Source organism: Thermobia domestica, unplaced genomic scaffold, assembly GCF_964235325.1.
Source record: "Thermobia domestica unplaced genomic scaffold, izTheDome1.hap1.1 HAP1_SCAFFOLD_2466, whole genome shotgun sequence".
Taxonomy (NCBI): domain Eukaryota; kingdom Metazoa; phylum Arthropoda; class Insecta; order Zygentoma; family Lepismatidae; genus Thermobia; species Thermobia domestica.
The window spans coordinates 1-8,007 of NW_027658162.1; the positions used below are offsets into that span (position 1 = coordinate 1).

The 8,007-nt window shown below is 33.0% G+C and overlaps 1 long non-coding RNA gene across 1 annotated transcript; it reads left to right on the plus strand.

Annotated features, from left to right (window-relative positions):
- The first annotated feature begins 1,297 nt into the window (after positions 1 to 1,297).
- On the plus strand, positions 1,298 to 6,952 carry LOC145678319 (uncharacterized). The gene is made up of 2 exons (XR_014130358.1): positions 1,298 to 2,181; positions 3,544 to 6,952. It is a non-coding gene; the product is annotated as an uncharacterized LOC145678319 (long non-coding RNA).
- The last annotated feature ends 1,055 nt before the right edge of the window (positions 6,953 to 8,007 follow it).

Genomic DNA, 8,007 nt, shown 5'->3' on the forward strand with positions numbered 1-8,007 from the left:
CTCAGATCCTGGACTAATCACAGAACAATGTTGTTCCAAGAATATGGATACAATAAATTATTTACAATTAGCATCTCTAACATCAGTGGAAAAGAATTTAAACAATGTAAATCGAAGGTCTTACGAGTTAATCGAGGTGGAACAATATTGCTGAATGTTCTTCATGTTGACAGACCGTTCCATTCTTAGATACGCGACAGATGTCATCTTTAAGCCTCGGAGTATATGGTTCTCAGATCTGAAACTTGGTTGGGACGTTATTTATTATCTAGTCTGTATGTAAGACAAAAAATTGAAGATAAGTCTCATTTATTTCGTTCCAAAATGTACATTCCAAAACGGACATTTTTAGGTTTCCACCATCAATGTTCAGAGCTTTTTTCCCCGACGTTCTAAAGTACGTTTCAATGTGCACAGAACACAGAATGTTATCCATTTCATTATCTTTCATATGGTTTTGGATTGAACTCATTATCTTTAAAACCTAAAAAGTTACAGCGTTTAACGGAATCCTCTGTAAAGTTGAAAATACTATCAGGCGCCTACACAAAATGGCCGCTACGACAAAACCTGCTCGGCTAAAAAAATAAATGAATACTCGTTTTCAACTTCCAAAATATGGTACAAACTTAGGCAAAAAATTAATCAAAAACTAAATTTTGTCAGCAATCATCATTGGTCGATTTCATTTGATATTGACCCCAAATCGAAAAATTTCATCATTCAGAAAGCGAAAGTACGCATTTTGATTGACTGTCAGAATCACAATGAATGGACAGTTTCATTTTATGCCAAGAAATAATCATTAAATTAGTACAAATCTACATCCCGTTTAAGTGACTCATTTAACCTAGTCAAAATGAATATGGTGTATTTGTTGTTGCACATCATTAAAGTAAACAAAGAAGTATTATTTGAAACCACGCTTCACCACGAAAAATTACTGTTGCTTATGTAGTGATCTGCACTTCAGCTATTCATAGTATTTTCTAATCGGTAAGAGACCATATCCGTGGATCGTTACTATCTGAAGTTCGGAAACTTACCTGTCGATTTGCTTTCAGATAGTCGATTTCGGTTATTGGAGAACTATTATGTGATAGTACTTGTCAATATACCGCATAAAATATGTAGAGACAGCAAATAAAATCTGCTGTGTAAAATCTTTTTTTTAAATATACATATTCTGTAAATGTAAATGTATTCTGTTGGTTAATATTTTTTCGGCATTATGATAATTTTTGGCACAGAACGAATTCATTAATGGCAGGGAAGTTTCTTGCTGTTGACACTTTCCTTAAGGCTTTATCAGATAGATAGTCATTGTTCGTGGCTGTAGAGGGAAATTACTTTATCTAGGCAGGTTTTACTTTTATTTTCTCGGTACTTGAAACTTGTACCAAATAATAATTTAATAGCACCCATCAATAACATTTTAGCGATTTTGAAGTCCGAAAAATACATAAAATATCTTGCAATCTAATACATGTTTACAAAAGCATATGGATTTTCCAGAAGGTGATTCTTTTTTAGGAATGAGACAAGCTATAACGTAAGATAAAGAAAGTACGTGCTGTTTTCCCGTAACTCTTACAATTTCAATTTTCGAGTCACATATTTCTGTTAATTTTTAACACAATCCCCTTCTACACGCTAGTGCAATCTTTGTGTCTCGCTATCTAAAACTTCTGGAAAGTCTTTTTGTAGGTGTGTTTTAGGTACTGAAAAGTGTCACTTCCGAGAGCACTTCTACTTTGCAGCGAATCATTCAGTGTTCAAAACATATAGATTTCACTGGAGAATAGTTCTTGGAGCAGAATGGATAAGGGATAACTTCGATGTTCTTAACCTGTGAAAAGCCTTCTTCTTATCCGATAGACCATCTTTTCTTCACCCAGTTGTCGAAAGACATAACATGAAACGACCTTCTTAATTTTAACAAGTGGTCCGTCAAAATTCTTTCCACAATGCAATGAGAGAATCTTGTGCTGTTACAGATATCTTCAACGGTTAGCCTTCTGCTCTCCATGACCTGGGCCTCAACATGAGCGTGCTTTTCGAGGTGGTTGTAGAAATGGGACTCCTGGACCTTGACAGATCTTTAGTTGATTCCCTCCCAGTAAATTCTAGCACAGTGCAGTTAGCAAGTTTAGTGTCCTCATAGATATTCTTCAACTGGCGGTGAATATTTATACGTTTCTTTTTTACAACATGTAGACATACTCTTATTAGTACCTCTGTGGTGAAACCCGTCATTTCAGGTCAATATCAAAAAAAGTATTTTATTCACAGATGAATATATTAAAAACAAACATAGTTAGAAGCTTGAAATTTTGTACAGTTAAGCTTTGTAAAACCTGTAGTTAATTCAGATTGGCGAAACGATATGTACTTCTGGTGTGCACCACGTAATTATGAAATCTTTCAGTTTTATGTCCCACGGTTTTGTCGTGTAAGCTATAGGAGACGGTGATGATTTATTTATTTACAGATGTTTCAGATACAGATCAATGTCCATTTTATGAAACAATGTAACAACGTATATAAGAAATAACAAAAAAGAAAGAAAAAATTTACAAATAAAAAAATATATTTATATACATAAAACATGAACCATATTTACAGAGACTTTAACTTGTTTTTAAAATGATTTTCAGTCAAAAATATCAACATCTGACAATAAACTATTATACTGACATCTGACAATAAACTGATGAGAGTGAATGAAATGGTGGATTGAAAAAGTGGAAAGAAATGGGAGAACTACGAGAAAGTCGACACACACGGTGTTTGTCCACCACAGAGCCCACTTAGCGCGAACTGGGATCGAACTAAGAACCTCGCGTACCAGAGGTGAACTATCTACCACTGAGCCACGGGATCTCGTAGTTATTTATTTATTTATTTATTTATTTATTTATTATTATTATTATTATTATTATTATTATTATTATTATTATTATTATTATTATTATTATTATTATTTACGAAAACCATGCCTAAATCGAACCATTTTATATTGTTAAATTAAGACGGTACCAGAAATTTACTCTTACGAAACGCGATACTAATTCGAATAGTAGCAGTGCATAAGGTTTTTGCTTTAACTTTGTAGATGATAAGGAAGAAAATAGGTACGTAAGCCTAGGTCTTTCTTCGTGAAAATGATGTACATATTTTTAATAATATTGTGTATTGTAGCTTACACGGCATAATCGTAAAATCTTTCTATTTTTTCCCTTTTCATTATTCTTGAAGATCATTCGATCTTCACTCATATATTCGCTCGAAGATATGCCACATTGATAAGTAAAGAAAGAAGAAGAATGCGTTAAATACGCTTTTATCGTAATTGCATAGATTCTATTAATGCAATGTAGTGTAATCGACAATTACTAAATATTTTCATATCTTAAATAAAGTTTTGTAGTGTTCGTTGCTGCCTTCAGATTTCAATGATGTTTTTCGAGTTGTGTTGTTGCTCTCAGCTATTTCATCTTTATTTTTACGGTGCTAAACTTGGTTTTGTTTTCACTCTTTCAGATTCAGACTGGTCTGCTGTCTCATAAGTGGTACAAGAATAAATTTGAAGATTACCCTAAAAACAGGAAAGCAATATTTCCTTATGTTCTATGATCTCGTTGTATTTATTTATGTATTTATTTGTTTATTTATTGGAATAGGTATGTGATGGGTGGAAGTTTTGGGGAAAGCCTTACTGATATCGATGACTATTTCAGTCCTAGCCAGAACTAGTATTTAGTAGCATGTGGGAGTAGCAAGGTAATATGAACAAATACTGTAATAATAAGTGACGAGATTTTAGTATACCATTCTGCACTTTGGTGGAATTTGAATAACGTTGAATACTTGTAAACGCTGAGAAAGTCGCAGAAAAGTGTTTAAAGTCAAAAGAAAACAAATCAGCTGAATGGTTGTAATACAAGCGTCATAACTAGAATATAAGTTTCGTAACATTGTATTTTAAAATATGTTATATCGGAATGCAATGTTTTTTTTTTTTTTTTCTTTTCTTTTAATCTCAAGAGGCTTTGTATGTTCCTACTTTATTTTAAAGTGGAGGTTTAAGAATAATGTCAGTGTTGCAGTAATACGAGGGGATGTACCAATAATAAAAGTATTGGTATTGACTCTGGAGAGCAATTATATTTGTTGTTTTGTTCTTAGGTTCGTTCGTTTAAACCTTGTAATTAATATTAATATACTCTGATTTTTAATCATAACAACAATGATTCGGCTTATATATAAAACTTGCATATTTCGAATATTTTCATGGAATATAAAGATTCTAATTTGATTGCAGGAATAGACTTTCTTATTTTCAACTTATAAGAGTTACATAAATTACTGTGTGTAGTAGTGACTTTTTATTTTTTGTGTTATCGCCCCCCCCCCCCCCCAAAAAAAATCGATTGAGGAAAAAGAGAGTTTGGTAATAAATATGAACAGTAACAGGATATATCACTCACCTTCAAAACAAAATCAGTTTCCTATTATATCCTGTGAGACTTCGCGTGAAACGAGTGTTCGTTCTCATTATATATATATATATATATATATAAACTTCCAATTTTGAATTATGTTTGCTGTTTATGTACTTTAAATTTCTTTCCGCTAGAAACCATAAATGAAAAAAGTTAATTGGCTTATGATGATGAAGATTGTGCTGACATGAGGTTAGAGCTTGTGTTTTGGAAATGCCATAGTTACGTTTGTATCCTGATATAATATTCTGCCACTGTGTATTAAAGTTTCCTTTATCCAGATTTATATTTGGCTTCTTCGTGAACATATAATGAACTTTGGAAACCTTTGTGTCATGATTTTGCATTTTGTATTTTATTTCCTACTAGCTGTAAGCAAGCACCTGTCGTTGCTGGGTTTAATTCAGAACTTGGATATAGAGTAAGCACACGTCGTTGCTCGGTCTTAAGTCAGAGCTTGGATAAACGAGTGGGGAAGAAACAATGTCATCATATTCTGGTGAAGAAACAATGTCATCAATATACCTCAAGTAACGTGTGTGTTGATGAACTTGTAGTATTGCTAGGGGGAGCCCTTGTTCCCCCTACTAACCATATCTTTATGAACCATTGTGAATCATGTCCTCTCGGCAAATCAGTTCATCAGTTGAATATACACGTTCCTTCCGATATATTAATGACGCATTGTCTCTTTACCAGAATGATAATTAATTTTTATTACAAACTAGTAATGACATGCAAAACAAACCATTGTTCACAATTGAAATAGATGAAGGAAGATTTTTATATTCTCGCCGCGAGTGAGCATTAATATTGAAATCTTAGCAATCACCTTGATATCGAAACCAAAACATGAGGAAGAAGAGGTAAAAAGTAATTAATTTTAGATGAATGCAGTCAAATAAATACCTTGATAGGGTAGATAAGGCACAACATTACCAACAAGATATCAAAGTAGAGGAGTCGAGAAGGGACAACAGTAATCAAATTTGGGTCAGAGAAACTTGAATAAACGTTAGTACTATAATTTATATTTACAAACCATAAATTCCGCTGTTATGTAAGGATAATTATAACCGTCATATTCTACGAACTCTCTTATTAATATGAACCAATAGTTCTGGAACTTTTCCGTTTCCGTGATATGAAGAAAATTGACGCGTTGGAACAAGAAAAACATCACAAGGTCTGAGAAAAGAACAAACACTTGTTCCTAAACAAAACATAGGAGCGCTCCACTAAAAGACGTTTGGAGGGGACCGGTGATTGTGGATTCTTTAATGTGATATAAATTTGGAAATATTTTTAAAAGAGAAAGTTATTTGCATTATTCTTTTGAGTGATTAGTCTGTTATATATATATCGTGCCGCCTTGCATGACAAAGTGCAGTAATGACAAAATGCTTTATTTATTAGATCAGGATCAGGTTGAAAATATTTTATCCCATAAGAATAAAAGCTGAAAAATGTTCATTCATGAAAAAATGCAGATACAAATTTGTCAGGTACCGTAATGAATCAACAACTATGGAGTTTATTGCTGAAATTTCTGTTTTCGTACGTGAGTGATTATCTGGGTAAAGATACGCGTAGGTAGTGTACGAAAGCACCGTCGAAAACCTGGATTTTGTTTCGCTTATTAAAATTGTCTCGTGAAACCATTAAGGTTGGCTATATATATATAAATATACAAAAGCAATCATTCGTATTGTTTTATTGCTCGTAAGTCTTCAAAATCACTTTTTTTTTTTTTTTTTTTTTTTTTAATAGCTTTGGATGTTTCAAGGAACGAAAGTATATCACGATGATTTCTACATAGTTTGATTCGTACAAGACATGGTCGTAAAATTTATATCTATCTATCTTATATATATATATATATATATATATATATATATATATATATATATATATATATATATATACTGATATTGAAGTGTAAAAAAATACAATAACATCGCTGTGTTATTTAAATTATATACTTCGTCAGTGCCTTAACAGTATTATTTTACTATATTTTTATACGATTCAAAAAAATGTTCCCACAATTGTTTAAATTACATGAATGGTTTCATATTTCGAGATTATGAAGATTTAAGTTCAATCTGTTGTTCATGTATATAAAGGGAGCAATTTCATGACTTTTGTTCATGTTAAAAAGTTTTATGTTTACAGCAGTTATTGTTACTGTTCCTGTATGCTTTGTATTTGACTTTTTGGTTGCAAATGTGATGTGTAGTACATGCATACTATAGAGTTTTACTATATATGTATCGTTAACATTCAGCATCGTAATTAACGGATGTTGGAGGATATCCATGACAGATTTATATGTAGGTTTTATTGGGCTAATATAGAAGAATATATTTTTCTACTTTTTTATTGTTAGGCATTTAAAATGTACTTATATTTTATATTTGAGATCAATAAAAGATTACTTCGTAGAATTCTATTTTGTTTGTTTGTGTGTTGTGTCAAACAAGTGGAAATATCACGTCCACCGCCGTGGCAGGAACAATCTCAACGGGTGGTGGATATGCACAATTAGATGAAATGTTATCATCAATGAATATTCCATGTATGTCTCCAAATACATTTAAGAAATACCATGACACTGTTTGTGACTCGTGGGTAAATACATCCATAGAACAAATGAAACAGGCTGCAGACGAAGAAGCGAAGATAGCAAGAGAGAAAAACAACGTGGATACTGACGGAACACCGCTTGTAACTGTTGTTGCTGATGGAAGCTGGGAAAAGAGATCATACAGAACAAATTACAGCTCTCTATCTGGTGTGGTAAGTACTATGGATTATTCTCTTCTCCTGTAGTATTGTAGTCCTTACTTTCTCTCTCGCTTGCTCTCGAGAAAAAAAGAAGATAAAAATCCGCACAGATCGACACCTTTCGTTTTGGAATCCCTTCTATAAATTTTGGACGGTCTTTGTATTTGTGGGAGTAAGGAAATAAATACATTAAGTTATAGAAAAACAATGTCTGAAAATAAGCTTCGCACTTTGATTTGGTGCACGTGGTTCAGATGTTAAAATTTTATTATACCAATGATAGGTCATTAGAATAATTTTTATTCAAATATTATTATTATTATAGTGTCGTAAATTATCCATGTTTTATACTAATACTTTAATATCCACATACACATTTGGTTCAGGATACAGGAAATTATTATTATTTTGTTTGTAATCAATGGTCTGAAATCGCTAGTGCAAAGTCATATTACTAGGGTAAGTCAATAATTATCCTGAATTTTGCTTTAATTGTCTTTAGTTTGGCTCTACGGCTTTGTGAGCTCACCAGCCGGCACGTCGTACCGTTATCTTCGCATGTGGTAGGTTGCAGCGTTATCACATCCAGAGTTGGCGTGGGTCAATGAAAACTTGACCCACGACCCACTGACCCACCACCCACCGTGACCCACTGACCCACGACTCACCATGACCCACCACCCACCGTGACCCACTGTGACCCACCACCCACGGT